Genomic DNA, 27,146 nt, shown 5'->3' with positions numbered 1-27,146 from the left:
TCCCACTTCTACCAAGAGTGTTATGGGTGCGTCTTTCTTTCTTAATTCTCTGGGTGGGAGGCAAAATGCTGGGGCTATTTGGATTTGCATTTTTCCTGTTAATAAATTTGCTTTGTCTTTTACGTCCACTCTCAGTGATTTCTGTTTTCCTTGTGTTACAGTTTATAGAGTATTTCTGTTTTTTTAAATTTGTGATTTTTTCCATGCCATAGACATGGTTTAGTTTTGTTAAAGATGTGCCCAAAACTGAAAATCTTCCCAGATTTTCGAAAGCCATCTCTCTGCTGTTTCTTCAAGCACAATAATATTCCATTAAGTGTACATACATTAATTTAACCATTCCTCAGTTAGGGGAAAGGAACGAGCATCTATTACGTGCCGGGCATGGCTACTATTATCTTCATTTTACAAGAAACTAAAAGCAAAGTAATTGGGGCTTGCCCAGGAAGAAATATCTAGGGAGTGTTCGGCACTGATTCTGCCAATTGTACTGTAACTTTCCCTCTGGGAGAACACTGAGATACTCGAGAGGAGCTCACACAAGCTTTATTATTAATAAGTTTTATTAGCGGATTAACTGAGGGAGTTCACTTCAAAGTGGTCACTTGTCTTAGGTGGCAAGAGTCCAAAGTAATAGGGTAGTTCCCCTGCTAACTTCAGCTTCAGTATTACAGAGAATCAGCAACAGTAGCATAATGCCAGGATAGTTAAGGGGAGGGTGCGAGTTTTCCCAAGGGATAGAGCCGCTTTGGCCATGGACCCTTTACTTTGCAGTCCTAGGTCACTTTCCCATTTCCACTTTGGTGACGGGAATTTTCTTTGCTGCATCTCTCCAGGGATTCTGCCCGAGATGATGACTGAGGGCACTGGGCTGTGGGCACACACTATCTTGGCTCTTCCTCGGAATGCCTTGTTCCAGTCGGTTTGCTCACTCTTGTGTTAGTATTTGTTGGTCCTTTCTGCACAAGAGTTGCTTCCTTCCCTAGATGGTCTGTGCTGAAAACAGAATGAATGCCAGTATTATTTTGGATAGATATTAAAGTGATAGATGCAGCAAGAAATAAATGAATCTAGATGGTGGGTTCTGCCTACCCATGGGCAGTGAAGTTTTGTAATTCTTTCGACCTGTCTTAATTCATGTAAGTTTTTTTAGTGTCATTCATCTAGTTCCTGTGAGTGTCGGTGGCTAGATTGTCAGGTATTTTGTAGTTGGATCTCTTCCTGCCGAGTTTCATCTTTTGTAAACAAAAATCTTTTTCTCTGTGTTTTATATGCTGCTTCTTTGCTTTGATTCCACGTTAGTCAAGTCTAGGGATCTCTCAACTATGTTGTGTCATCTGCAACAAGCGAGAATCTTGTTTCTTCTTCTCCTGGGCCTCTGCCTTTTCTGGTTTGAGCTTGTGTTCTCATTTTTAATGGAATTATCTCAACTTTATCTTTTTTTTTTTTTTTTTTATGCTAAAGCAGTCAATACTTTTATTTTTATATACCACAAGTACAAATATAAGCTGCATTTCTGCCCCCACTCTTCCTTTTTAAATTGTTTCAACAAAAAGTGGGAAGTCTTCTTTCAAAGGACTTTATCTTATTACCCAGAATCCTTGCTAGTGTTTTTAAGATAATGAGAGTTGCATTCAGGGCATAATTCTAACTTAAACTGTCTTTTGTTTGATAGTCACGTGTATATAGTTAAGTTTTCCCATCAGAAAAGACTGTCCCATGTCTTTGGGCATTAAGTTCACCTGTTGTTTATCTTTCTGAGATAGCTGTGTAGCTGGGAGAGGGAAAAATGAAAATCTCCTGGTATTACTTTGTTAGAGATAGGTTGAGGTTTTCTGTTCCTCTGTCATGGTTCTTTTAAGCACAATCTAGTTTGCTGATTTCTAAGTATTGGGAATTCTGTTTGAGACTCTTGTGGTGTGCATTTCTCGTCTCTTATTTGGTCAGGGAGTCTCCCTCTGGCTGCCAAAGCTATTGGCTCTTTTGTTTATATGACAGGATAGTTCACAATTAGATATTCCTTGGGGACTTATTGGGAGGCATTGTCGTCGACCATTTTCTAACAGAAAGCTTGCCGGCTACTCCCGTGGTTTGTGGTCAGACGGCAAGACCTTAATCAAGTAGTTGGTGTCTTCAAGTTCACCCAATGTAAGGTCATTTTCAGCTGTCTAGGGGTCTCTCTTGGAACAGCCGTCTTATCGATCGGCTTTTTTGCCGTGATTGTTTTTCGTTATTGTCCAGTTTTGTCGGTGACTTAAAAAGAACTTGGAGATGTCAGAATTGTAAGATTTCTCCCTTGCCCTTATTTCAAGTTGAAATTTTGTACCTCTTATCGCCCACCTCATTTTAAATATTTGTCTACTAGCTCTTTGGTAGTGGGCTCACGGCAGTCTTTTTTTGTTGTTGTTGTTTTGTGAAATGAGCAGACGTGACTCCAAATAGTGTTGGGGGGTGGAGGGGGTTTCCAGACACTTTAACGTGTTCTGCACTCACGGGGAATGGAATTTCTCCCAAGTCATTTCATTTCTTTCTTTCTATGTTTTTAAACAGACATGGATGCAGAAAATGTCAAGGAACATGAAGACCACTTGCTGGCTGGAATGATGGAAGCAGTTACCTTGGAGCAGTCTTTTTCTTCTGGAGGAGAGGTAAGAGGAAGGAGAGGGAGGAGAGAGAGGGAGGAGATAGGAGAGATAGATAGGAGAGATAGATAGGAGGGAGAGATAGGAGGGAGAGGGAGAGATAGGAGAGATAGATAGAAGGGAGAGATAGGAGGGATAGATAGAAGGGAGAGATAGGAGGGAGAGATAGATAGGAGGGAGGAGATAGGAGAGATAGATAGGAGAGAGAGGGAGGAGATAGGAGAGATAGATAGAAGGGAGAGATAGGAGAGAGAGGGAGGAGATAGGAGAGATAGATAGAAGGGAGAGATAGGAGAGAGAGGGAGGAGATAGGAGGGAGGAGATAGGAGAGATAGATAGAAGGGAGAGATAGGAGAGAGAGGGAGGAGATAGGAGAGATAGATAGAAGGGAGAGATAGGGAGGAGATAGGAGAGATAGATAGAAGGGATAGATAGAAGGGAGAGATAGGAGAGAGAGGGAGGAGATAGGAGAGATAGATAGGAGGGAGGAGATAGAGGGATAGATAGAAGGGAGAGATAGATAGAAGGGAGAGATAGGAGGGATAGATAGGAGGGAGGAGATAGGAGAGGGAGGAGATAGAGGGATAGATGGGAGGGAGGAGATAGGAGGGATAGATAGAAGGGAGAGATAGATAGAAGGGAGAGATAGGAGGGATAGATAGGAGGGAGGAGATAGGAGAGGGAGGAGATAGGAGGGAGAGGATAGATGGGAGGGAGGAGATAGGAGGGATAGATAGGAGGGAGGAGATAGATAGAAGGGAGAGATAGGAGGGATAGATAGGAGGGATAGATGGGAGGGAGGAGATAGGAGGGATAGATGGGAGGGAGGAGAGGGAGGTGGAGGGGAGGGAGGAGAGGGAGGTGGGGGGGGAGGGAGGAGAGGGAGGTGGGGGGGGAGGGAGGAGAGGGAGGGGGGGGGAGGGAGGGGGGGGGAGGGGAGGAGAGGGAGGTGGGGGGGAGGGAGGAGAGGGAGGTGGGGGGGAGGGAGGAGGGGGATGGTGGGGGGAGGGAGGAGAGGGAGGTGGGGGGGAGGGGAGGAGAGGGAGGTGGGGGGGAGGGAGGAGAGGAGGGAGGAAGAGAGGGAGGTGGGAGGGGGAGGGAGGTGGAGGGGAGGGAGGAGAGGGAGGGAGGAAAGAGTATTTGAAATAGAGATCACTAAGGAAGCTCTTAATACTAAGCTATCCTCCCTCTCCTCCCTCGACCCCCCCACCTCCCTCTCCTCCTCCCCCCCCACCTCCCTCCTCCCCCACTCTTCCCTCCCCCCACCACCTCCCTCTCCTCCCCTCCCCCCCCCAACCTCCCTCTCCTCCCTCCCCCCCCACCTCCCTCTCCTCCCTCCCCCCCACCTCCCTCTCCTCCCTCCCCCCCACCTCCCTCCCCCCCCCACCTCCCTCTCCTCCCTCCCACCTCCCTCCCCCCCACCTCCCTCCCACCTCCCTCTCCCCACCTCCCTCTCCTCCCTCCCACCTCCCTCTCCTATCTCCTCCCTCCCACCTCCTCTCCTATCTCCTCCCTCCTATCTCTCTCCCTCTCCCTCCTATCTCTCCCTTCTATCTATCTCTCCTATCTATCCCTCCTATCTCCTCCCTCTCCTATCTCTCCCTCCTATCTCATCTATCTCTCCTATCTCCTCCCTCCTATCTATCCCTCCTATCTCTCCTCCTACCTCTCCTCCCTATCTCTCTCCTATCTCTCCTTTCTATCTATCCCTCCTATCTCCTCCCTCCTATCTCTCCTATCTCTCCCTTCTATCTATCCCTCCTATCTCCTATCTCCTCCCTCCTATCTCTCCCTTCTATCTATCTCTCCTATCTCTCCCTCCTATCTCCTCCCTCTCCTATCTCCTCCCTCCTATCTATCTCTCCTATCTCTCCTTCTATCTATCCCTCCTATCTCCTATCTCCTCCCTCCTATCTATCTCTCCCTCTCCTCCTATCTCTCCCTTCTATCTATCCCTCCTATCTCTCCCTTCTATCTATCTCTCCTATCTCTCCTCTATCTCCTCCTCTCCTATCTCCTCCTCTCCTATCTCCTCCACTCCTATCTATCTCTCCCTTCTATCTATCCCTCCTATCTCCTATCTCCTCCCTCCTATCTATCTCCCTCCTATCTCTCCCTTCTATCTATCCCTCCTATCTCTCCTCCTATCTCTCCCTCCTACCTCTCCTCCCTATCTATCTCTCCTCCTATCTCTCCTTTCTATCTATCTCTCCCCCCTCTCCCTCCTATTGATCTCTCCTCCTCTTCTCTTACCTCGTCTCCCTCTCCTCCAGAAGAAAAAGACTGCTCCAAGGTAACCGCTTCCATCATTCCAGCCAGCAAGCGGTCTTCATGTTCCCGGCTTTCACGGCTGCTGGAAACAAACAAGTATCTCTGTTAGGACTGGAAGGGGAAATACTAGAGAGAAGCAGAGTTATTAGAACCTATTACACCCAGGTGCATGCAAGTTCAACCGAGGCCTGAACAGCAAAAGGGTCGTGTGCTGCTATGGAGCAGATTTAGCCAAATGCAGCTGCCATCTGGGCCAAGTGCGGGGGGAGGAGCCGGGAGCCCGAAGCGAATTACAAACAGAGGAAAGGCTTGTCAAGGTCTATGGAGAGGAGAAGGCCATCAAACTCATCAACAAGTAGCACTAGCCAAGTGATTCGGGAAATAGGAAGAAGACGGCCAGTTCTCCTGGCAGAGCCCAATATAATGCAAGGGAAAAAAGCTAGTGGAAGATTTCATGGCAACTCATGGGAAAAAGTCCAACGAAGGCTGCCTGGCTTTAGGTGTCATTCTACTGACACCAGTCACAACCTTTACCGAACCAACAGCAACAAACCTAAGTTAGCCCTTTGTGATCCTCTATGAGGCATAATTATGACAAGCTCTATTTGCCTGCGACAACCAGACCTCAAATCTCTTCTCGCCTCCTCCTCGGTAAGCCACATAGGTCAGTAATCGGGGCTGCCCTCATGCAATGCCCACTTCACTTTGTAGGAGCAACAGTGCTCCTCCTCGCTCACTGACTCACTTCCTTGCTATTAACCTGCTAAGTATGAAGCATCCACAGCCAAACCTTAATCCTAACCCGAGGCCTCCAAATAGTACTTCCACTTCATGGCTACTTGCCAGCCTGGCAAACCTAGCTCACCCACCTTCCATTAACCTACTAGACGAGCTAATAGTGATCCTGACCTCCTTCCTTCTCCCGATGGAACTTCTCCCTTATCCTCCTAGGTGTTAACACAGTAATTATTGCCCTTTCCTCACTCCATACACTAATTATCTCACAAGGAGGTAAACTTACCCACCACATATACCCTATGAAAGCAACCTTCACCCGGGAACATATACCAATAACACTCTACCTCCTTCCCCTCCTCATTACTTCCAGTAGCCCCAAATTCATCCCGCAAATATTGTTTAGCAAAAACATTAGATTGTGAATCTCAGTTTAGGAGTTTAAAGCTCCTTCGATGCCTGAGAAAGTTATAAGAACTGCTAACTCGAACCCATGGCTTTCTTACTTTGAAAGGATAGCACTCATCCATGGGTCTTAGGAAGCAAAAATTTCGGTGCAATTCCAAATAAAAGTAATTAACCATGTTTTCAATTCTTCACTCCTACCATCCATCATCATACTTACTTTTTCTTTAATCTATAATGTTATTTTCCCACATCAAACTAACAACTGCCCCACACTATGTAAGAACACAGTTCAACTCGCCTTCTTTCCCAGCCTCATCACATATCATTCATACTCCTAGGATGATGATTTGGACGAAGCAACGCAGACCCTGCCGCCCTGCAGGGCGTCCTCTAGAACCCAATTGCTGATATCGGCTTTATGCTAACGGCGGCGGCACGACGGATAATCAACTAAGTCTTGAGACATCCCACACATCCTCATAACAAACATGGCATCGCTAGGACTTATCATTGCTGCGACGGTTGCCGCGACTGGCAAGTCAGCCCGATTCAGTCTCCACCCCTGACTACCCTCGGCCATGGAGGACCCAACTCCCGTCTCAGCCCTACTCCACTGTAGAATAATGGTTGTTGCAGGCTTCCTCCTAATCCATCAACCCCCTGCTAGAAACCAACCAAACAGCCATTATACTCTGCTTAGGAAGTACTACCTATTCACCCACATCTGTGCCGTGCCACCAAATGACATCAAAAAGACCATAGCTTTTTCCACATCCAGCCAGCTTGGTAATGTAATAAGAGTTACACTGGGCCTTAACCAAGCACAGCTAGCATTCCGCCCTATCTGTGCTCACACCTTCTTCAAAGTGATGCTCTTCCTATGCTGGGGCTTAGCATCCACAGCCTCAATGATGAACAGGATATCTGCAAAATAGGGGGCCTACTCACACTTCTCCCTGTCACCTCATCAGCAATTATCGGAGGCAGCCTCCTTCTCGAAAGACTCAATCATCAAAGCCATAAACACACCCTTCTAAAAGAACCTCCATTTCTTCCTATGGCCCCACTAGACTAAAGTACCCCAAACCTAATCAATCCTATTATACAGCTTGCCCTAGGCAGTATCTTCGGGGGATTCCTACTAACATCAAACATCCCTCCAACCACAATCATCCCAATAACTATGCCCCCCCTTACCAAACTTTATGCCCTAATCATAACCATATCAGGAATCCTAATCACCACAGAACTTAACCTGTTAACAAATAAACTACCAAACAAATCCTTAATCCGTACACACAACTTGTCAAATAGGCTAGGGTACCTTACACACGTTTTCCACCAACTAAACCCATTAGCAAACCCACAAATAGGCCAACACATCGCTACCCTACTCATCGATCTAAGCTGATATGAAAAAACAGGACCCAAAGGTCAGGCCAACTTTCACAGCTCCGTATCATCTACCGCTACTTCTACCCAAAAAGGACTTATTAAAACATACTTCTTATCCTTTATGATCTCTATAGTACTAATCCTATTAATCATGTAATTATAGACCTCTAACAACTTCCAAAACAATGGGAATAGTATCAAACAAAATTCAGCCTAATAATACTACAGCCCACCCCCCACAGCCGTCCAACAAAGATACCCCACTTCAATCCTGACCCACACAATAATCACCTAAGGAGTCAAACAACTCAACCTCTCCCCACATCATGTGCCAAAGCACTTCTATTAACAAAGTAAGCAACAACATACTAAAAGCCACCCAATTCCCCACTCAACTCTCTGGATGCTCCTCAGTAGCCATAGCCACAGTATAACCAAATAGCATTAATATACCTCCCAAATCAATTTAAAAAACAACAATCAGGCTCAAAAAAGTATTATTTAAACTCACAACAATTGCACAACCTAAAACCCCCATACACAGGAGAAGGCTTAGAAGCAAAAGCAACAAACCCAAAAAACCAATAACAAAGATGACAAGAAAATGACCATCATTTCCATAATAACTCTAGTATGGACGCTAATCATGACCTATGGCATGAAAAACCATTGTTATTCAACTACAAAAACTAATGACCAACCTAGGTAAAACATACCCACTAATAAAAATCATTAGCCACTCGTTCATTGGTCTCCCTGCATGTTAGGATTCTTACAAGGTGCTAAGTCACTGCAATGGAATGGAGACCATAATTTAGCATGGTACTTAACAGTTCTCTAGTTCAGTGATGTACTTACTAGAATTTAAGAGAGCATACTTTTAAGGAGCTCCCAACAAGTCCACTCTCTGGGAGGAGGAGTCAAGAGTCATTCCAACTTCCAGCTTTGTGCTGGCGGGAGACACTGGAGGACTTTGGGAGATTCAGTCAGGATTCGGTCAAGGAAATGAACAAATGGGGCAGAACTGAGGAAGACAGAGAAGTGGTAGCACTGAAACCATTTCCAGAAGGCCTCCAGAAAACTAGCCCAGCCCCAAGTGAAGGAGATAAGATAAGATTCTGGAAGACACCTAAAGGATTTGGACCCCGGCTGCCTTTGGGATTATTGAAGTGAATTGAAACTAAGGTTGCCTCCAGAAGCTCCCCAAGAAACCTGCTCCCAGAGAATGATTACAATTTAGAGAAGACAACATTACACCTGTACTTTCTCACATTTCTGCCTGATGAAATTTTGAATCTTTACTAGAAATCTGTCTAGTTATCTAAATCCTGACAGGCCTATTTCTCACCATATACTACACCTCCGACACCCTAACTGCCTTCTCCTCAGTAGCTCACGTCTGCTACAACGTCAACCGTGGTTGACTAATCTGCAACCTCCATGCTAACAGAGCCTCGATATTTTTCATATGCCTATTCCTGCATATCGGCCACAATATTCACTATGGATTCTACCTGTATAAAGAAACATAAAACATCAGAGTAATTCTCCTTTTAACTGTTATAGCCATCACATTGGTAGGATACATAGTCCCCTGAGGCCAAATATCATTCTGAGGTGCCACCCACAATCACAAACCTTCTATCAGCCATCCCATACATCGGCACCACCCTCGCAGAGTGAATTTGAGGGGGTTTTTCAGTAGACAAAGCCACCCTCACCCGATTCTTTGCATTCCACTTCATCCTACTGTTCATTATCATAACTCTATTTGTCCACCTCCTATTCCTCCAAGAAACAGGCTCCAGTAACCCCTCAGGCATTAATCTTGACTCAGACAAAATCCCATTCCACCCATACTCTATGAGCATCAAAGATGCTCTTGGCTTAATCCTACTTTTCTTTGTGCTTCTTATACTAGCCCTAGTATAGTACCTGATCTATACAGTACCTCATGTAAAACTATATTATAAAGCAGCGGTCACCAAACCATTTGGTATTGGCTAAGAAATAGACTAATTGATGAGTGGAATAGGTTAGGTTCACAGGACAAAACAGTCAGTAACTTTAAAAATCTAGTGTTTGACAAACCCAAAGACCCCAGCTTTTAGGTCTTGTCACTGTTTGACAAAAACTGCTGGAAAAATTGGGAATTAGTATGACAGAAACCAGGCACTGACCCCCACCTAACATCGTACACCAAGATAAGGTCAAAATGAGTTCATGATCTAGAAATAAAGAATGAGATTATAAATAAATTAGAAGAACATAGGATAGTTTATCTCTCAGACCTGTGGAGGAGGAAGGAATTTATGTCCACAGAAGAACTAGAGATCATTATTGATCACTAAATAGAAAACTTTGATTATATCAAATTGAAAAGTTTTTGTACACACAAAACTAATGCAGATAAGATTAAAAGGGAAACAATAAACTGGAAAAAAACATTTTTACAGTCAAAAGTTCCTATAAAGGCTTCATTTCCAAAATATATAGAGAATTGACTCATAAATTAATTTATAAGAAATCAAGCCATTCTCCAACTGATAAATGGTCCAAGGATATGAATAGACAATTCTCAGATGAGGAAATTGAAACTATTTCTAGTCATGAAAAGATGCTCCAAGTCATTATTATCAGAGAAATGCAAATTAAGACAACTCTGAGATACCCCTACACACCTGTCAGATTGGCTAAGATGACAGGAGCAAATAATGATGAATGTTGGAGGGGCTGTGGGAAAATAGGGACACTGATACATTGTTGGTAAAATTGTGAACACATCCAACTATTCTGGAGAGCAATTGGGAACTGTGCTCAAAAAGTTGTCAAACTGTGCATACCCTTTGATCCAGCAGTGCTGCTATTGGGCTTATATCCCAAAGAGATCTTAAAGAAGGGAAAGGGACCCGTATGTGCAAGAATGTTTGTGGCAGCCCTTTTTATAGTGGTGAGAAACTAGAACTGAGTGGATGCCCATCCATTGGAGAATGGCTGAATAAATGGTGGTATATGCATGTTATGGAATATTATTGTCTGACCAACAGGATGACTTCAGAAAGGCCTGGAGGGACTCCCATGAACTGATGCTGAGTGAAATGAGCAGAACCAGGAGAGCATTATATACTTCAACAACTACATGATGTTCAATTCTAATGGACGTGGCCCTCTCCAACAATGAGATGAAGCAAATCAGTTCCAATAGAGCAGTAATGAACTGAACCAGCTACACCCAGCAAAAGGACTCTGAGAAATAAGTGTGAACCACTACATATCCCTCTGTTTTTGTCCGCCTGCATTTTTTATTTCCCTCACAGGTTAAGTACACATTATTTCAAAGTCCAATTCTTGTGCAGCAAAATAACTGTATGGACATGTATACATATATTGTATTTAACTTATACTTTAACATATTGAACATGTATTGGTCAACCTGCCATCTGGGAGGGGGGAGGGGAAAATTGGAATAAAAGGTTTGGCAATTGTCAATGCTGTAAAATTACCCATGCATATATCTGGTAAATAAAAACTATAATAAAAAAAATAAAAAAGCTTTTGTACAAACAAAACTAATGCAGACAAGATTAGAAGGGAAACAATCAACTGGGGAAAAAAAATTTACATTCAAAGGTTCTGACAAAGCTCTCATTTCCAAAATATATAGAGAACTGACTCTAACTTATAAGAAATCAAGCCCTTCTCCAATTGATAAATGGTCAAAGGATATGAACAGACAATTCTCAGATGAAGAAATTGAAACTATTTCTAGTCATATGAAAAGATGCTCCAAGTCATTATTATCAGAGAAATGCAAATTTAGACAACTCTGAGATACCATTACAGACCTCTCAGATTGGCTAAGATGAATAATTGTATAAATGTGTGTGTGTGTATGATTTAACATATATTTTACCATATCTAACATATATTGGACTACCTGTCAACTAGGGGAAAGCATGGGGGAAAGGAGGGGAAAATTTGGAACAAAAGGTTTTGCAAGTGTTAATGTTGAAAAATTACCCATGTATGTGTTTGTAAATAAAAAGCTTTCAGAAAAAGAAAATAAAAAGATAAAAAAGAATTAGCAAGGAAACCAAAACCAAAAACCCAACTTTCACCTTCTACAATATAAAACAAAGCCACCAAATCAACTAGTTTTTATATATAGCAATAACAAAACCCAGGAGGGAAATAAGTAGTAGAGTACCCTACAAAATAAGTATAAAATATATAAGTTCTCTGAGAATCAATCTACCTGAACACACTCAATATATATAAAATTACAAAAGAAAAAGACAAGAAGCAGTAAAAAAACAAAACAAAAATAGTAAGAAGAAGCAGTATAGCCCAACTGTTCCCCAATTACTCAAGGAGATTAAAACTGAATGATTGGGAAATCTGACATCCCAAGGAATTGACCAAAGCAAAAAGAAAAGAATTGTGAATGTTTTGGAAGACAGAAAACATGATCCAGTGTGATTTCCCCTCTGACTTCAGAGGGGGGTTGTGGATTCAGACTGGAAGAGATCATTTTCTTAAAATATTATAGTAAGAGCAGTGAGATGGAAATAACAAAACTCAGTGCATTTAGCCCCAATAGTCTTGAGAGGACATTTTTTGTGTCTGAACACTTGAATCTACAAATGAGAGAACAGAAAAGATAAATTAAATATGCCACTAAAAATCTAAAATCTCTCAATAAAACAGGTAAATTTCAATCGAACACTAATCCAGGAATTGTGGAAAACAAAGATGCTATTAATGGAACTAAAAGGAAAAGCTCATCAGCAGGCCTTTCTTGAGCACCTAGCTGGCGTTAGGCACCGAGTTGATGGAGGGAATGTTTCCCCTGTCAAGTAGCTCACAATCTAGGGGGACGTATCAAGCACATCAATCTGTACATATAAGATAGGAGACTATGTCAGCGGGAAGACAGCAATAGGAAGAGTGACCAAGAAAGGCTTCTTGGAGATGCTGAGCTTTTAGGCAACATTTGAAGGAATCAGAAAGGGAAGGAGAGCCAATCAGTTTAAAATGTGGAATTAGACATTTTTCTTTCTTTTTTTTTTTTTTTAAGATTTATTGCTATAGTCATTGACCATTTTGTCCTGTGAACCTAACCTATTCTACCAATCAACTAGTCTATTTCTTAGCCAGTACCAAATGGTTTTGATGTCGCTGCTTTATAATATAGTTTTAGGTCTAGTACAGATAGGCCACCTTCATTTGCTTGAGAAAGACATGTCTGATATGGCAAATACAGTAACTGGTTTGGCTCCAACATGGATGCTTTTTTACAATGTTATTGAGGCCTATCTGAGTTAGTAGGCAGGGGCAAGGGGAGAGAAAATCAATGCTGGTCCGTTGCAAAGGACAATTCATTAATGGAAAAAACCAAATTGGGTAACTTTAACTGCCATACATCTAGAACCTGTGAGACAGAACAATGGGTAGAACTCTGGAGCTGGAATAAGGAATACCTCAATTCAAATCCAGCCTCAGATAGTTATTGGCCATGTGATCCCGGGTAAGGCAATTTCTCAAAGCATCCATTTCTTCTCTGTGTAACGGGCATATCAATAGCATGTACCTGCCAGTTGCCAGAATTAAATGAGACTATATTTGTATAAGTGCTTTTGCAAAACAGTCAATTATCAATCATATACGTGTGTGTGTGTGTGTGTGTGTGTGTGTGTGTGTAGGCTTCCTGTTAGCATCATTATGCAATGTAATGTAATCTAATAATTTACAGGTGTAATACTATATTAAACGACACAATAACATTCAAAGGAGCCCAAATCGTAAATATCATGGACAATAATGAACAAAAGAAGGGAATAAGACTTCTAGTCCTCACATTCTATGATAAAACAGTTACTGCCCAAATCACATGATACAGGTTGAAAAGTATGGGAAAATATCATAAAACATAGGGAAGATTTTGTTTTTAATTAATCCAGTGTGCACTAAAGCCTCAAACCTAGATGCCCTGGAAGAACATCCCCTACTTGATAAGAATTCTTCCAGGAATTTCAAAGAAGACGGGGAGGAATTAGGTTTGAATGGTCCTAACTTTTCTATCTGTACTTGGTGAAATTTTGTCCTTCAGATGCCTGTGGCAATTACGTTTGCACTTCACTTCCTTTGCACCCTTTCAGCCTTACACACTACTTCCTCTAATGCCCTCTCTAAAACAGCCATGATGACCTCTGTGCAGGTCCTGAGATGGAACGTTCTGTCTCTCTCCACCTTGGCAGTGGCTCTCTTCCAGGTCTGTAATGTTGAGCCATTGCCATGTACCTTTGGAGCCTCCTTCAAGAGTTAGCTCAAATCTCCCTTTCTGTGGTGCTGAGCTAAGAGATTTGAAAGTAGATACTAACGTTCTCTGAGATCCCCTGGTCACGCTATTCTTCAGTCATCTCAACTCATGTGCCCTGTGTTTGCCCACGGCCCCCTCCGGCACTTGCGTGAACAGCCAGACCCTGGATCTCACCAGGACTCTAACTCTGCCATCAAACACTGGAATTCCTTCATCCTCTGAAAACGTTTATCCCTTCTTAGTCTGCCATCCAAGACCCTCTTTTCTTCCTGCTGTGGCTCTTTTTTATTTTTAACTGCAAGGGGTGACACACTAAGAAAGCTTCCAACTTCTACCTCACGGGGCTTATGATACATCTGAGTGACACAAAGAAATAAAGGTAGAAGCTCATAATCTGATTATTAACACCTCTCTTACCATACTATGCTAAATGATTGTGTAAATTATGGAGTTTATATGAAAGAAATCTAATTGCCATAATAGCTGGAAAATAGTAATTCTGAAAAATGGGTGTTTAAAAAATAATTTCATTTAAAAAAAGTACATGCTGAGAGTTGCAGATCGTGAAACTGAATCAGGAACCGATTAAATATTTTAAAAGAGGGTTTTCTTTGCATTATGGTACAAATGAGATCTCAGATTGTCATAACAATGTGACAGGATTCTTGTATGATCTACAGTCTTATAAATAACATTACATAATTTATGACTGTCATTTTGCCCTTTGATCTGAAACAGTAAACAGCTATTGTATCCATCTGGTAAATCTCGTTAAAGAAAAAAATATCAGATCCTAACATTCATTTTGAAATATGTTCTGCACATCATTAGCACAACAACATCCCATTAGGAAGTCTTCATTTTTATCACTGATGACATTTGTTTTAGAACACTCATTCACAAGATGAAAAAAAATACACCGAGGAAAAAAAGACAGAACATTCACCACTGAGAGACTGGTACCACTGAATCTGAAAGGCCACGGGGAAACTGGCTCCTTCCAGGGCAGGCTAGCGACATCTAAGAGTTACACAACGCAGAATGCAATTCAGCGGCAAGAAGGGGGGAAGATACCCGATCTCCAACTCATCCCGTTTACAAAAGGATGATACAGTGGCCCAAACTGAGGCCTCAAGCCAGCTTCTCCATCATCTCCTACATCTATGGTGGGGAATGCCTGGCCCGTGATATTATTTGGTCTTGCCCTGCCAAGGTAACTGCAGTTCCAGCCATCTTGTTAAGGGCGGGGTAATGCAATGTTTGACCAAATCTATATAGCCTGCAAATGATGTTACAAATACCCAAATGGCCCTCGGTGGAAAAAAGTTCCCTACCTCTGATCTCCATGAAGTGATGGATGATAATGACTATCGAACCACCCAGAAGGACCCAAGCTCCTACAGTGAGGGTGGACCTCCAAGCTGAGCTAGGCCATCTCTCTCATTTGACAGAAGAGGAGACTGAGGCTCAGACAGTGGGAATAAGGAATGGCAGAGCCATGATTCCATCTGGAACTAGTTAATTTTTGCTTCAAGTCCCATCCTTTTATTAGAGAATCAAATGTATTCCTAAAAAATTAGAAGATAGCTGACAGGCCAAACTGATTATTCATCTAAAAAGACAGCATTTAGCTTCTTGAGTGTCCTATGTTCAATTTTACATTTTACGGTTTTCTTGAAAATAAATGTTAGGTGATACCCAGATAGCCAGCCACCATGGGCAAATTTTGTCAGACTGAGATCTTTTAGCCATGTCGGGGTCCCCGTTTATTCACTCTTATTTGGGAGTTTCTTATATAAAAAAAAAAGCAATAAGAAGAGTCTCTTCTGAGTATCAAAAACATTTTTAGGGACCAGAAAAGATAATTACCTCTATCTATACTTGTCAAACTTTCCAGGAAAACGTCAAGTGGACCGACGGCGTGGTGTCAAGAATCTGGCCACGTAACAAATGGGATCCTCCAACAAAACAACTCTGACTACTTTTTAGGAAACCACAGATCTAAAAAGAATTGGAGTCACTTTGACTCCAAACTGATAGGTGGTCTCAGTGGTATTGAAAAGAGATCAGTCTTGGAGGTTTTCTGGAGATTTCTTTCCCTCCCCCCCTCTTTGCCTGTGGCTTTTCTCCTTACTGCCTTTGCTCTTCTCCTACCTCCTCCGGTCCCTTTCAGTTCTTGTCTCACAATGTGCTCATAAACACTGCGGACGCTGGGCCGGGACTGTTTCTGAAGAGGGCTTTGCTTTGATTGCTGGGGATTCCCCCATCTGCAATCACTCATGGGTGCAGGGATGTGAGAAGCTCCTTTTCAGCCCTTTTCTCCTTTCCACCACTGTGGTTTGCCTCTCACTGTCAACATGTCTCATGTGGCAACAAGGCTGCCCCTGAACAATTACTCCCTTTGGGACAGCACAAACACACCAGCTAGCTGAGATGTGCTGGTAAGCATACCTGACTGGACTAGACGATGGGGGGAGGGAGGAAGAGATAGGGTCCCATTGGGTACACCAAACTGGGCAAAGTGCTGAGCCACTAACTGTTGAGTTTATGCGCCCTGGAGAAACACCACCACCAACTGACTTGGCCCAAGTGACCAGTGGCCTCTGACAGAGACTAAGGGGAATGGCTCTGCAACGGCGCTCTTTGGGAAGCAGGGCTGCAAAGGCTGGCACTTTTTACAAATCAAGTATGAGCTAATTGATGACAATGAACTCCCCATCCCTTGGCAGTTGATGCATTAGCAATACTCAGGTTTTCAAGCTCCAAATGCAATTTCTTCCACTGCCTTAGGCAAAACCAGGATCCTCAAGCTTTGCATATTAGGAGTGAATGTTCTTCATGGTTCAGAGAGAGCAGAAGAAGCGGCTTGGGACTTCGAAGAGGATTCAAGCTGGGCTTTGGGCATAGGTTAACCGTGTGACCTTGTGGATCATTTTAGCTGGGCTGCCAGGGAGAATTCCCATTCAGAAAAGAGCACTGCGGAATTCTTCCTTCGTGAGTGGTTCAGATGAGGTCAGCCCAGTCCCAGACACCTCAGAGAGAAGGGGCTCCTTCGTATCACTCCTGTAAAGTCACCCATAGACATGTGGAATGCATCTCAGAGCTCATCTAAACCACTCATCATAAGGAAATAGGACAGTCAAGATGGCCTTTGGGAAGTCAGTGGAGAGCCACTCAAATTTATCACCAGAAAGGGCTACCCGCTTTGGACCCATGTTTCCAGATCATTTGATAGCTTCCTGAAGGGTGGATTGGAGAAAACAGGCTGGAGGCGGAGACACCAGTTGGGAGACTTTTGTAGTCAGTGAACATCGAAGGCAAAAACTCAAATTCAGTCACATACATACTGGGGCCAGGAAGCCAACTGACTTGCAACAACACGACGTGGCATTGGAGAGAATGGGGGCCGGCCCAGAAACAGCTAAGGCCGTGGCTTTCACAAACTCCCAGTAGGGAAATGACCTGTCCCAGCAGCATGATCCCCGTGGGGAGACTGAGATGGAAAGCTGTGACTACTTTAGACATCCCCATAAAGGCCTGTAATTGACCATCCCTAGAGAGCTCTACTAAATGCTTCCAAAGGCGGCAGAGAACACATGTTCTGGAATGACAATCCCCTTTCCCCTAGGAGCCAGAGAATACTTTTTCAGAAAAAGACAATGGTAAATCTTTCTCCTCTTTTTGACAGGAAGCTAGAGCTGCGGGCTCGGGTCAGCACAACAGCTGTGAAACGGGCCTGTTGAACTAAGCTTTGACCACCCCTCTCTCTCTCTCTCTCTCTTTTGACAATCAACTTTCAAAGCATTCTGTTTCAACTGCTCAATTTGGGAATAGAGGAAAAAGGAATGAGAGCCTTTTCCCGAGCTCCTGTCACAGATGCCATGCCTTTGGTGGCGCTTTTGAAAGTGAAGACAATAGGCCCCTCCGGGTTACCTCTGCTTTCTCCCTCCCCAGCATGTCTCTCGGGTATGGTAGGAGATATTCACAGGGGACAAAGGGAGCCACTGTGCCCTGCTGAGTTGCCCACCCCTCTTCCTAATCACTCTAGGTGTTGGTATGTTTTAAATCACCATCTATTCGTAGCATTGATGACACAATGATGTGGTCAGGGCCACTGGCTGCAGGCATCTGATCCTGGTGCTCATTAAAGAGAGAGGCATTGTGTTTGGATTTGCCATCCGCCTCTCAGAGATGTGCTGCTGTGGAGGTTCTCTCTTGGCTGGCCTGGAACGTGGAGAGAGACCAAGAAGGAAGCTCTTTGCTAAGTTGGGGATAGCTTTTGGGGGAGATTTTCAGGCAGATGTGGAGTGGTTGCAGCCTGAACCCTAAAACGGAGTATCCACAGGGTTATGGATTTCTAGTGCCATGTATTTGCATATTTATAATCTTGTGGAAGCTGCCTGTGGAGGAGGAGGAGTTTGATCTCAACCCTTCCTGATGCCCAGTGCTCTATTTACCCCCTCAGCACCTCCAAGGTGGCAACTGATTAGACCGAGAAGTTCATCAGCTTCAACTGAGAGGGTTACCCCCAACTACATATCATATTCCCAGGCTTCCCGGGAGAGGGCCTTCACAGGGGAGTGATACCGTTAGGTGCAAACATCTGTATTTTAAGGGAAAAAATACTTTGGGAGGCTCCCTTTCTCCCTGGTAGTAAGAAAGGAGCAAGCTCAGAAAGGCCAGCAGTTGGGTTTACAGGAAACAACTGCATGTTATCATGTGACTGTTCTAAAGCGCTGTGAGCTTCACTACTGATTGGACTTTACCCCTAAGCAAGAAAAAGAATCAGCTCCTGGAAGCTTTTTCAATCTCCCTACAACCCAACCAAACATTCCCTCCTGCAGACTAGGAACATGCCCAAATAGCAAAATTCAGTACTTGGTGACATCCTGTCTATCCCGTGATGGCTTTTAAATACACTACCGCAAACACCAAATAAAATTAATTAGCAGAGAACTGCCTTCCTATTCTATGCTCTTATGGAAGATGTTTTACATGGGGAGTGACTTTACCAGCTGCTAGGATTCTCAATCAGGGAACAGTTGCCCCCAAATCAAACGCCCCCTCACACTCTGCTTACAATTCACCCTGAGCTGATAGACAAAGCCACCCCAGTACTCCCCATTCAATAGCCCAGGCCGCACTGTTCCAGCTGGCACCTCAGTCACCAGCCATCCTTTTCTCCACCAGCTGCACCTTGGTCAAAATCCCCTGATTTTCTTCGAGTGCCAGTCTTCCAGAAGTCTGTGCCTAAAGGGCTATAAAACTGGCCCACCCTTTAATTCTGCATCCCACTGCTAGGTCTTTATCCAAGAGAGATCGTAAAAAGGGGGAAAGGATGCGCGTGTGCAAAAACATTCGTAGCTTCTTGCCTGGTGATGGCAAAGAATCAAAAATTGAGGGGATGCCTATCGGTTGGAGAATGGCTGAACCATTCTGGTCACTTGATTGTACTGGAATATTCTTGTTCTCTAAGAAACGAGCCAGCAGATTTCAGACAAATCTGGCTAGATCTCTAGGAACTGACCCTGAGCGAACGGAACATGACCAGGAGAACACTGTAAACGCTAACAGAGACTTAGCTCTTCTCAGCAATCCAATGATCAGAGACAATTCCAGAAGACTTCCCCTGGAAAATGCTGTCGTCATCCAAGGAAAGAACCATGGAGTCTGAACGGAGATGAAAGCATACTATTTATACTTTTTGGTTTTAGATTTTTCTCTCTCATAGTTTGTTCTCGTTCTGATTCTCCTTTAACACTGTGATTAACATGGAAATGCATTTCATACGATTGTACGTGTATAACCAATATCAGATCGTTTGCCATTTTTTCTCTCTCCGTCCTTCCATTCCCCAAGATGGTGATCAAAATCTCATAAAAGTAAATGTTGAAAACTATCTTTACATGTAATTGGAAAAAATAGAATACTAGGAAGTGTGAGATAAAAGTCTATGTCTGCTTGCACGACACATGGAGATAGGTTTTATGTGACTGCACGTGCATAACCTGTATCAAATTGTGAACCTTCTCAATAAAGGAGGAGGGGAAAAAGGTAAAAAAGAAAAAAAAAATTAGATCTCAAATTTTAAAAAAATGAATAAAAATTGTTGGTATATGTAATTGGTGAAAACTAAAATAGTAATGGTCTCCAGTCTCTTCCAGAGCCTCTAACCCCTTCCAACTCTATCTTCCAAGGACCAGTTACCAGGCTCCATCTCAGAAGCCTGCTGCACTAAAATCAGGTAGAAGTAACCCTACCAAGTTAAACGTGTTGATTCCAGACTAAAAAGGACACGTTCCCAACATCCTATTTTGGACACCGACTGACTATGTGGCCCTATCCAAGTAACCTACCCTCTCAGCGACTCAAAGAAAACCACCAGATGCCAAGTTGCAGAGAAGGGGCTCCTCAGCACAACTCCAGGGAGTTCTTCACTGTAGTCTTTGCAATAAATGCTAAGATGATCAGGCTTCCCTCAGATACAGCCACAGAGAAAGAAGACTACATCAGGAATTAGTAGTACGACTGTTCACATCCCAGCTTTACTAGTTAGAATTTTGGTACTTCAAACAAGTTGTTTAACCTCTCCAGGCCTTAGTTTCTTTCTTAAAAGGTGGGGGGGGGGGAGATATAGAATTACATGACTAAAAACTTCTCTTTCAGTTCTAAATCTCTGATCTTATGGTCTAAAAAAGAAATCCAAAGTCTGTAAAAAAAAAAAAATATGGCAAAGCAGTGAGTCCCCCACACAGAAAGGACAAAGTAAAGTTATTATGTTAGCCAGCTTTCTAGCCAATTTAAGAAATATACAATAAAATATAGCTAATATTAATATGTGGTTGACTGAATCAACCTGCCACTGCCATGGGACTGTCTGTACCATTCAAAGAACCATTTCTACTGGATTCTGACACCATTGTTCTAGTCCTTGGGGCCTAGAGTTAGGCATTTCCCTCGAGGCATCTGGGAAGGCCATAAGAGCACAGGATGACCAGAGTGACTGTGTCACTGCCGTTCTGCTTTTCCTTATGGAATAAGAAGAGGCGAGCAGCCGGCTGCACTCTGATGGTTTGACTTTTGGGTCCTCACATCCTTATGCTAGCTCGTCACCTCCATGACGGCTTCATAAAAATTTGTTAATAAATGCCATGATTCCGAGCCAAAGAGGAGTCATTAGTTTTGCAAATTCAAGGTGTTTGGGGATGTGATTTTTAAGGTCACATCATTATTAGTGTCCATGTCCCTTCATCATCATAGAAAAGCTCAATGATTAGAGTTTTTAGATGATAGAGGCTTTTGCTTATCTAATTACAGCAGCTCTGAAATCCTGCCACCCATATGCTGCAGTCTAAGGGCCACCTTACACATCAAAGCAAATTAGACTACAGTAGTGATGTCTAACTCCAGTAGAAACAGGGGCCCCTAAATGGTCCCTAAGAACCCTAGCAGTAACATATTGACTCAGAAAATTACAAAGTAACCGTATCTGAGCTTTACAGGATCTATTTGTTAAATATTTTCCTAGTATGTGTTAATCTAGTACAGGGCAGAGTCAAGAGTGTTGGGGGCCATTTGCTCCTCGGCAATATCTTTCCTACCTTTGGCCTAGATCATTTCAAAGATCCATCGTGGCCCTCTAAAGCTCAATGTTTTATACATCACTAAAAGGAAGAGGAAAAGGACAGCCAAGTTCTCTTTTCCTCTCCACCTGTCAAAAGCCAACGGAGGTCATCCCTATGTTGTTAGGCCATGCTTGGCCTCCAGCTTAGACCATGTTCTCCAAAGAAGTGAATGGAATGGGAAATTTATCATTTGGAAATTCAAGCACAAACCATTCAACTTTCTCACCACACGAATTTTATACTCTTGGTAACAACACTCTGGGCTGAAGAAGAGGTCAGATTTTAATTAGTTTTTTTCACCATTAACAGAGAGAAACCCATCAAAATAAGCCAGCAACTCAAGCAGAAACCTCTCGCTTTAGCCATTTAAATGAGAAAACTTGCTCTCGTTAGACCTAACCAAGTGAAAATGGCAATTCACTTCCAGTCCCACTCTTGCCATCTACATTTGAGTCCCTTTCTTGACCAATTAAGAGATCCCTTGATTCAATTTGAAAAAAAAAAAAAAAAAAAAAATATATATATATATATATATCCAATGTGAGGAGGGAAATGGTTCTAGTCCACATAACACTTTTCTGCTCTGTTGATTTTTCTGTAAAGTTCTCATTTGTCAAAAGTGCCCGTATTTTAGCAAACACTTGAGGAAACAGAAAACCATTATAAATGTAATCTGCCACCTGCTCCTACCACGGAAAATGTAGTTATCTGACCATTTAAAGGGTTAGGGGGAAAGAAATACTCAGGTATCATATTCTTTTTGAAAAGGCAAACAAAAGCAAAGCTTGAAAGAGAAGACATCAAATGGTATTAAAAGAGAGTGGGAAAAAAAATGGAAACAAGAGATTGTCTTTTTTTTTTTAAAACAAATTACTCTAATGACTTCCAAGTCCTCTACAAAAAGTAGTATTACTGAAAGGTGCAGATAACAATGTCTTCGGCAGCCAGCCTGGTTGGGAATTTAGTCCAGCTGAAACAAGAGAGAGGTTTGAATGAAGTCTGATGGAATTTTAAGCTGCCGTTTGAATTTGATTTGTCAAGTGTCAAAAAAGAAATGTCCCAAGTATCATTTCCAAAGCAGAAGTGCATTGCCATCGGAAAGCAGGAGGCCCCAGTCATTCTGTGGAACAGCCATCTTTGGAACATCCCCAAATGCTATGGATCCCACCTATGTTCACTTATATCCACACACTGCCAAAACACATACTGGCACAAAAAGCTACTTTGACTGCAGGAAACCTTTTCCGGGAATTTGTACTTCACAAGCAAGACTAGCTTTTACGCAATTTGAATATACGGCGTGATATTTCCATGAGAAATGTTATTCAGTTTTAAGCAGATACATGGGCTTATTTCTAAAGGTAAAAGGCCCCTTGCACTAATACTATTATCTCCTTCTCTCCTGTCCTGACGCCACCTCCAGTTCTTAGCCCACAAGCTAAGACCACTTAAGGAAAAGATTGAAAATTCTTTTGTTTTGTATGTGTCTAGACCCCCAGAAACCCCCAAAGCCTTAATCCGGCTCTGGGCCCCTTCCATTCCTCCTTTATTCACTTGTTGTACATTTACAGCCAAAAGGAGCGTGTAGGGATGAGAGAAAGGAGGGGGTGGGGGGGATGATCCCAGTAAACTTAGATTGCAGAGCAGCCACATCAGGTTAGCAGTATTCATCTTAGCTCCATTAAGCAGACAGTCATCAAGTACTCCCTATGTACTGGGCATTGTACGAGACTCATGATCGGCACATTCAAAAAAAGAACAATTTCTGCTCTCAGGAAACTTATACTCTGAGACAGGAAAGAATACAATGGGCACAGCTAAGGTAATAGAAAATAAATGCAAAATAATTGAAGTGTAAGAGACTTCAAAAAATAGAAGAATCTGAATGCTGGAGATCAGTAACTCAGGAAACAATTCCCCAGATTTGGAGAGATGAAAAAAGAAACTGATCAGGTGCCTAAAAGAAAGGACATTCCAAAACTGAAAATTGCCTAGTTAAATACTAAAGCTACAGAGAGGAAAGGAAAAAAAAAAACATTTCCCAAGGAAATAAGATTTAAATAGTACTATTTATAAGAAACCCGGGCCATAAATCCAAAATTATCTACCTAGCAAATCTCGACATGCTTTAATAGACTTCAAAAAGTTTACAGAGATGTATCCACTTGTGGAATCCTTCCTGCAAAAAAAAAAAAAAAAAAAAAAAAAAAAAAGGAAAAAAAAAAAAAGAAACCTCCACGAGGATAAATATTTAAAAACAAGTGAGCACAAAGGTGGAAAATGGACTGAATCTGCCTCTGCCTCTGACAGTGGGCTTGTGGGAGCTCCTTGCTTATATGCTGTGCACTGAGTATACTCCAAGCATTACATCACTAGGAAACCATTATTTGTTGTAGGATTAAATCAGTGCTAAATTAGATTTAACCACCGCCTCCTCAATTCAAGTTCTGGCCCATCACATCTCCTTGGAGGATCAGAGCAATCATACTGAACCATGTTAAATTAGATAACTATTGTCTCTGTCAATTCCACTGACTTAGTACCTTGTATCATAACACCCCCCTCCCAATTTCATTTTGCCATTACATTCTCTACATTTTCATACTAAAAACTTTCAAAGAAAATACAACAATATATCCCACAAGCATGTCCATAGTGTAATGGGAAGAGCATTCAATTTGTAGTCAGAGAAAATGGGTGCAAATCCTAGTTCTATCACTTCAGAGCTCGGTGGCATTTGGCAAGTTACAACACTGGAATCTGAAGGAGGTCCTCGCCTTCGCATTTAAACGCTTGCCCACTGCACGAGGGATGGTTCTTGATTTCTTAACCCTAAGCAGCATTTACAAATGGAATGAGGATAATTTAATATAAGGACAATGATATAATGTGTCCCTAACAAGAAAATATGTGTGTATATATATATATATATATATATATATATATATATATATATGTAGCAGATTGCTTGCTGCCTTGGGGAGGGGGGAGGTAAGAGAGAGAGGGAGAAAAAGTCTTACAAAAATAAATGTTGGCAAGTCCCTTCCCATGTATTTGGAAAAGAAAATACTATTGAAAAGTTGATAAAAGAACTTGAGCACTGCCTAAAGGCTCTCTTTGAATTTCAAAAATGGTGGTATTTAAAAGTATTTTTACAAATCATACAGACCTGGAAGAAACCCATCTCAACTCTCGAAAAAGGGGGACCTTTTTTTATCCATCAAATAGGAAAAACAATCCTTGGCATAAAATTTGATGGTATCGATTTTAAAAAGATAAAAGGATTTTTTCACAACAAACGCAGTATCTTTTCAAATAAAAATAAACAAACAGTGAAAATACAGGTCTAAATATGCTAACTGTCCAAAATCCAGCATCTAGGAGGGAATGATAATGCACACTCTGAAGTAGAACCAAGGACCGAAGAGAAACTGGCTGTAGCCAGAGAAAAACTTCTTCAGATTCTCTAATAGAGAAATGCATATCAAGACACATTCAAAACAAAAAAAAAACACACAAAAATGAATACCCCCCAAAATAATAAATAAATAAATGAAGCCCAAGATGGCTGGGCCGGGGGAAGGCTCTTTGTTAGTGGTGCTATAAAATGCTGAAAACTTCCCTGTGAAAAGTATAGCATTACGCATTAAGAATAAATAAAGGCAATCCCTCATCATCCTTTTGAACCGAATGATTTCAGTGCTAGGACTCCATCCCTTAAGCATCATTGAAAGGGGGGAAATGACGTATCCATATAAAGCTATTCAGAGCTGCTCTCTTTGCAAAAGAGAAATTGCAAAAAGAAAATCTCAGAAGTGCCTAATTGTTCAACAACAGACGGGCTAGTCATAAGATAAAATATTATAGTATGACACAATGGTAATTATGAACTATATATAGAAATATGGAAAAATCTATATAAGGAGATGCTAGAGAAGGAAATTAAGGAAACCAGAGCTGTACCATACTGACAACTATCCACACATATACAACATTTCAGAAAAGAGGCCCAGAAAAGAAAAAAGAAAAGCTCTTGTTTGATTATCATTTTTGTTGCTGTTAATTCTGATTGCGTCTACGAATTATAACCCAAATATAACAATCGAAGAACCGGCAACCCTCAACATTTATACACCACCAAACTCCAGACAGGCTGGAACACACCATTTACCAAACCCTCTTTGCGGTTTCTTCCCTTCATATTTTTTGCTTATTCACTTCATCTGGCACACTTTTATTCCTCTATGTCCAACTGTGGAAACGTCCTTGATCTAAAAAAGGATCCACATGAGCAAAAAGGTCTGTGGGAGCCCTATTTGTAGGGGCAAGGACGTGGAAAGTGAATGGCTGTCCATCAGTTGGAGAATGGCTGAACAAGTTATGGTATATGAAGGTTAAGGAATATTATTGTTCTACAAGAACTGACCAGCAGGAGGATTTCAGAGAGGCCTGAAGAGACTTACACGAACTGATGCTGAGTGAAAAAAGCAGAACCAGGAGATCATTATATACTTCAACAATTCTATATGATGAACCATTTAACATGTTTGGACTACCTGCCATCTGGGGGAGGGGGTGGGGGGAAGGAGGGGAAAAGTTGGAGCAGAAGGCTTTGCAAGGCTCAATGTTGAAAAATTTACTCATGCATATGTTTTGTAAATAACAAGCTATAATAATAATAATAAAAATAAAAGATTAAATGGTGATCAACTGTGGCTCTTCTCAACAATGAGACAATTCAGGCCAATTTGAGTGGTCATGTGATGGAGAGAGGATCATGGGGACTGAAGGTGGATCACAACATAGCATTTCCCCTTTTTTTGTTGTTGGCTGGCTTGGTTTTTTTTCTACTTGATCGGATTTTTCTTGTGCAGCGCGATAAATGTGTCTAATGCTTAGCAAGATAGAGATTAGAGAGTATTTAAAAGTATATTAAAAGGGAGAGATTTACTGGGCCCAAATGGATCCATGGTTTGATCTCAGGGCTGAATGAGATTATTGTCTCCAAGAATCCAGCAAACAATGTGATTTCCCAATGACTTATATACACATGTGGCTCAGACTCAGGGTAGACTGAGGCAGGGGAGGAGTCAGGGTACTGAGAGCAGCACCGAACTCTGACTGGGTGGGGGGAACCACTGGAGATGACATAATCAGGGGGAAGGACTTGGGGAGAGGCATCTTGATAAGACAGTATCTGATATTCTGATAGCTTGGGATGGGGAGAGGCTTTCTGATATTCTAAAACATAAGCTCTTTTATCCTTATCAAGTATTCTGATAAAGAGGGAGGGGAGGTTTTGCAGAACTGAGAAACAGGGAAACTGAGGCAGGACTGAGTCAGGATAATTAGGGAAACTGAGTCATGGCAATAAAAGAGAACTGTGGTATAACATGTGGAAATATGCTTATAAGAGTTGTACAAGTTTAACCTAATTTGGATAACCCAGGGGAGGGCTAAGATAGAGAAGGAGAGAGAAAGATGTGGCACATAAGGTTTTGCGAGGGGGGATGTTGAAAACTGCTTGGTATGTGTTTTGAAAAATAAAAAGCTATTATTAAAAAAAAAAGAAAATGTCCTTGATCCTTCAAAGGCCATCTCCTCCATGAACTCTTCACTATCCCCCAATACACAGTTAGCTATCTTTCTTCTGTGTTTCTAGCATACTGTGGACCATTTTTATACATAACACTTATTTAGTTTACATCCACAATTTTTTTTTAATTTAAAATTCATTCTTTAGGCACTGGA

General features: G+C 42.2%; 2 long non-coding RNA genes across 2 annotated transcripts in view; one reads left to right on the top strand and one right to left on the bottom strand.

Moving 5' to 3' along the window:
- The window catches only part of LOC141548395 (uncharacterized), a 273,611-nt gene extending 270,892 nt beyond the window's left edge, over positions 1–2,719 (top strand). Inside the window, exon 11 of the long non-coding RNA XR_012483927.1 lies at positions 2,551–2,719. This is a non-coding gene — a long non-coding RNA (uncharacterized LOC141548395). The remainder of the gene's footprint in view (positions 1–2,550) is intronic.
- The window catches only part of LOC141548396 (uncharacterized), a 107,480-nt gene continuing 80,879 nt past the window's right edge, over positions 546–27,146 (bottom strand). The window contains exons 3-4 of the long non-coding RNA XR_012483930.1: positions 4,896–4,995; positions 546–996 (exon numbers count right to left, since the gene is read on the bottom strand). This is a non-coding gene — a long non-coding RNA (uncharacterized LOC141548396). The remainder of the gene's footprint in view (positions 997–4,895; positions 4,996–27,146) is intronic.

This window comes from Sminthopsis crassicaudata, chromosome X (genome assembly GCF_048593235.1).
Source record: "Sminthopsis crassicaudata isolate SCR6 chromosome X, ASM4859323v1, whole genome shotgun sequence".
NCBI lineage: Eukaryota > Metazoa > Chordata > Mammalia > Dasyuromorphia > Dasyuridae > Sminthopsis > Sminthopsis crassicaudata.
This window is presented reverse-complemented; position numbering and strand designations above follow the sequence as displayed.